This window comes from Rhipicephalus sanguineus, chromosome 4, assembly GCF_013339695.2.
Source record: "Rhipicephalus sanguineus isolate Rsan-2018 chromosome 4, BIME_Rsan_1.4, whole genome shotgun sequence".
NCBI classification, from domain to species: Eukaryota; Metazoa; Arthropoda; class Arachnida; order Ixodida; family Ixodidae; genus Rhipicephalus; species Rhipicephalus sanguineus.
This window is the reverse complement of record NC_051179.1, coordinates 125,731,866-125,737,604: the sequence shown is the minus strand read 5'-3', so window position 1 is coordinate 125,737,604 and position 5,739 is coordinate 125,731,866.

Here is a 5,739-nt window from a genome sequence, read left to right as displayed (position 1 = left end):
TATAATTACGGTCGGGCTTCCACAAACACACTCACACACAAAAAAAGACTGGAGAGTTCAGGAGAGGGAATAGCAGTTAGCAATCGCCAGCACGACGCAAAAGGGAACACTCGATCAGCCTTGCGTGTATGGAGCTGCTCGACATCTGCAATTAATTTCGATTTCTCGCAACCATTTCTTTTTTGTGACTAATCGTAAGAATGTGCAATTATGATGCGCCGATTTCGGTGACGTCTAGTTATTGTCCCTTGCTGCGAAACCACAAACTAACACACGAACTTCATTTGTGTGTTCCAATGTGACCGTGTTCCAGCGATTCAACGTGTTTTCGCTTGGAGCAGGTTGGACCCAAGTGTATTGAAAGCTCCTCTAATGTTTTTCAAGTGTTCTACTGAGATTGTGTGAAGAAAGCGAATAGTTGAGTGCGTTCTTGAACTACCGCGAGCACTAATATTAACGTCGGCGAGAAGGATGAGGCATGTTCAAAAGCGCACGCGTTTCATTGGCATCATTGTGCAGCGATTGATTTCTTTTGTAGGGCAAAGGTCCTCCCAATGAACAGTTCTTTATTTACTACTGCAGTCTTCGCTGTTACAACGTCGTGGTAAGTGAAACCGAGCAGACTGTGTCGAAAAGTGAGTCGTTGTGATTTCGATCGAAGAACGTGCACCAAGAAATACGAAAAAGCATTTGTTTTTTCGAAAAACAAGGCGGCATACGAGATTCCGTTATCTTGCGCACGCTTGTATGCGAGACAGACAGGACACTGCCTCAACGATCTACTACGGGAACATGTCTGCGACGATCGAAATTCCTCAGAGAGCACACTTGCCCCGGATGTTGCAGAATGCGCATGCCGTCCATCGTTTGGTTTGCGCCAAGTGACAGGCCGGAAACCATACAGGTTCAAACATGAAATAAGGGAAGCCTTTGAAGTTTGCAGACGAAATCGACATTGTGTCAGCGTAGCTTTCGTCGCCCTCACGGGGAAAGAAGTCGCCTTTATCGGGTGCAGAGAGAGACAGCGAGAGAAAGGTTAAGTGAAAGACAGGGAGGTTAACCAGACGTTTTCCAGTTTGCTACCCTGCACTGGGGAAGGGGTAAGGAAAAAAGAATAACAAGAAAAATAAAGAAAAAGAACGAACACAGTCAAGCACGGGAGCATCATAGTCGTTTAGCGAGGTCGGTTGAGCGGAGAAACTTCAGCAGCGCCTTCGTCGCTTTCTGGTTGGAAGCTAGAACGTTCCGGCACTCCAAAAGTGATTGTTCAGAAAGCGCCTGGTCATCGAGGCGTGCTAGCGTTGCTGAGAGCTGTTGTCTTTGGGAGCTGTATTGAGGGCAATGACACAGGACGTGCGCAATGGTTTTCTCGCTGCCACAGTGAGCACAGGGTGCACTGTCTGCCATTCCGATTCGGTAAGCAAAACTTGGCAATAATGACCGTCAAAATTCCTTATGCAACATTCATAGGCTCAAACATGAAGAACGGCAAACTGTAGGGCACTGCTGGCATTTAGGGTGTCACACACTGTGGTGACGATGCAGCTCGCAGACTGCGATGGACTGCGAATAATTAATATTGTCTTTCGGCTCAACTGTTTAAGGTTTTTTTATTAAATGCTGCCCCGGCATTGTAACGGGGATGAACACAGCAGCACAGCCGACACAACTCCTTATTAGGCGAATCTCTGCCGGCGAGGCGAATCAATCACAACCCAATGGTGGCGATGAAACACATCGGCATTTCCATACATGCGTCATCCTACTTTGCAACGTTATCACTTGTGTTCGCGGCATTTACAGAATCTTTGAGCTGCCCGCTTCGTTCACCCAATCTCAACAGAACATTCGAAAAGACTCGACAATGTTGCTATAAATTCAGGCACGACCTGCGCTGAGCGATAACGCGTTTAATCGGTGAAATCCGGTCGCAATGATTTGACGGCAGTGATACCGACATATAATAATTGCATACTCGTTCTTACGAATAATCAAGAAAACAGAATACGTGCGAGGAATCGACGTAACTTGCGGATGTCGATGTGCTCAATGCATGCAAGGCCGAGGGTTTCGCTTTGGGTCGAAAAAGAAGTATTGTAGTTATGTTATGTTGAGTTTTCGTCAGCCAAAGCAAACCGCAAGAGAAATTTTTCGAGGGGCCCATTTCTTTGTTAGACATAACTGAATTAATCCGACAGACAATTAGGACAATCGAAGTATAGGGGACATTGACTGTTGCTTTTTTAATTGCAGTTTAATAATTACGTCTTAAATTTAAAGAAGTTAACGTGAACGGAAGAACACCCTTTTAATCTGTTGGATCCGAACCCACCGCCTTCGAATTACGCGCACAGTGCTCTACCAATAGAGCTACGACAAAAAGCACTTCCCCGTCCACTTTGTTGGCTATTTCTGTGCTTGTAATCCCTGGGAGTGCTAGCCAGCGCCACGCGCAAAGATTACCTTGCCCAAAGATCACGTGCCACTTAACGCCCTTTGGCGAAAAGAGTGTAGCCATGGCGGCGAGTGTCGAACAAATGGCGCTGGCTAACACTCCTATGAATTACAAGCAGAGAAATACCAACAAAGTGGACGGGGCAGCGCCTTCCGTCGTAGCTCCATTAGTAAAGCATTGGATGCGTGCTTCAATGATTGTGCGTTAGGATTACATTGACGGAAAGTGTGCTTTCCGAAGGGTGCTTTTCGTCGAAACGTGCACCTAAATCTAGGTACACGGGCCTCACACATTTTCGCCTCCATCAAAAATGCAGCCGCAGCGGCCGGGATTTGATCCCGCGACCTTCGGATTGTCCCATTTACTACCTAATAGTAATTGAAGGTAGAAACTGCCAAGTTGGTAACCTTATTACCATGACACTTATTCAGTTCCTACCCACAGGGAAGTAGTAATACAAAGTTAGGGCTGTTACTACCCCGACAAGCTAAAATAAAAAAAATGAGACCGTATGTTATTGCCTCTTCATGCGGTGATCCTAGCAAATAAACACCACAATGACATCTTTAGATTGCAGAAGGGTTGGTAGGCGTGCTAGTTGGTATAGATTCATTGTGAAATTTAGGCAGCGCAAAATTCTGGTACGTATATTTTTTCTGTGAATACGTCCAAGTTACAGTCTGCGCTTGTTTGTGTCCCGCTCTTTCTTTGTCCCGCTCGTTCGCGCTGCCAGAATTTCCCAATGCACAGCTTTAAATGACAATGATTACATAGAGGCATGAACAAACCATAAATGAGAACGCACGCACAGAACGTCTTAACTTCTATGCGACATACACTAACAGCAAACCGAGAGGTTATATGTATATATAGCGAGATAGAGAGCGAGAAGGTCCTACTTCGGGGTAGCACACGTTGAACAGCAGCCAACCGCGAACTCAGACTTACACGTGACCTTTTGGACCCAGGTTTATATACCTGACTACTTGCCTATAAGTGTGCTTTACGTAGCATTAAACTGTTATTCGCACATATTAGGAAGGTTGTAATTTGGATAAACTTTTCATAACACTCTCACAATTAGAGCGTAACATACCGCAGACAATAGAGGTGGTAACGTTTACTAACTTGTCACGTATGCAACTAGTAACCACTACTAACCCTGACACGCTGAATAGTAACGACAATACTTACTACCTCCTGTAGTATATTTCTAAAGGAAAAAAAAAAACGTTAGCGTAGTAAAAGTGTCAATGGAGTAGTAAATGCTACAATTACTACCTTTTTCCGGTTTTTTTTAAAGAGCGTGCAGGATCACATAATTTCGCTCCTGTTTATTCGCAGTAGGGCGTACGGTGTCTTTTGCTGCTTGATACCACACATATAAAAGTTCTTCACTACCCGTTAGGTACAGCGTCATTCGCGGAGAACAGACATCGCTATCAGTTATCGACCGGCTTTCGTGTTTTCACGAGGCGCCAAGACAAGTGTGACGACACTCATGTGTTTGTTAGGTCAATACCTCTTGGACAGTCAAGGCTGTGCAAGTTTCGATATTAAAAAGAGATATTGATCACGTCAACTAATTTTCCTGATTCAACAGAATTTTGTTTGCGAGGAGTGTCTCTGAACTTCTACGGCACCGTGTGCCGTGATGTTTAGGTGCGATGACCTAGGAATATCGCACGCAAAGATTAACAAATAAAAGAATGGGTTGTTATTCTGTGTTCATGTCTTTTTTGAAGCGAGAAAGTAATCATTGGCAGCATCGTCTGACAAAGTGAAACGAAACGCCTTGCGGCGGGCGTGCCACTGACCAATGTTTGCGGCTGCCAAAGGCGAGCCCAATACGAACGTCTCCATGAGCGAATGAGTTAAAAGGAAAAAAGGCACCCTATTCAAAGTTATATTTGCCTTCCGTTCAAAGACTTTCACACTGTACGGTAGGTTAGAACTAATTTCATACGCTACCCTTCAAGAATAGAGGCGCTCTCGCCCATGCTTTGTGTCATACTCAAAATGAATCCATACGGCAACAGCGCAGTTTGCGGTGTCATTTTTGTTACACATTTAGAAGCACGAAACATGCTTAATCATATTTTCTCTTCTTATTTCACCTTGGGTATAGGTTATCGCACAAAATCTTGACAGGAAGCCGTGCCATACAACGAAGCAGCGCTAAGCTAGTAGTAATAATAATAATTCTTGGGGTTTTACATCCCGAAACCACAGCGCTACGCTAACAACCTGAACTATAAATGCGAACCTTTATTTTCCATCCAAATCGAAAAAAATTGGCGAAACTTGCACTAAGCCGCGCAATTCTTGAAACAGCGAAACTAGACGATTCTAAAGACTACCCTGGTTGCAACTTGGTTGTATCTAGGCGTTAGCTAGGTGGTGGGGGTTGTTTCTAGGTTGCTTCTAGGTTGTTGCTAGGATTTGCCAGGTGATGCTAGGTTGTTTCCACGTTGATTCTCAGCGCAGAGAGGCTCGAGTTAAACCACACACAGTGACAGACACGACATGGATGTCCGAACTCCATAGGCAGAAACTCGCGCTGAAACCGAGCGTTCGCACCTGTCATCGACCTTCGGGCACGTCGTCCTTGGCGTACGCCTTCCATCGCTTCGGGGTCTTCTCGCAGCCGCCATTGCCTTTCCCGTTCCCTATTGTTGGGCTAACTGCTGCCTTGCCTTTCAGTGGACCAGTGATGAGTAGCGGAATTTGCTCAATTTCTGTGGCACACACTGCTTTAAGATGACGACAGTTTTCTAATAGTCCACACAAACTTCATTGGCAAACACCCGTCTGCTGGGGTAACTGTCGTATTCTTCATTTTGAGTGGACCAGTGGCGAGTAGTGGGATTTAGCTAATATCTGTGGTACGTACCTGAGAGGCCACAGAGGGCAGGCCACGCAAATTACGGCTGCCTTAAAACGGCTTCACTGGTAAACATTTCTGGGCATATCTACCATTTATTTACCATATATCTATCGATATATCTACCCATATGTACCATTGCCGACGTAATGCTCGCAGCTGGTTGGTCAGACACCTGCCTGTCTGACCCACGTAATGTGTGCAGCATGACAGTGCATTTCTATACAACACGCTTCGCGCACACTCGACATATTCCCTCCAATGTTTGACATTGCACATGGCAGAAGACTGCTTCTTCAGAAGGCTGGTCAATTTGGCAATGTTGATAACTGTAAAAAGTGCATAAAACAGCACTCGCACGCCAGGACGCTGTCCAGTTCTTTTCAATAGGTTATTTCAT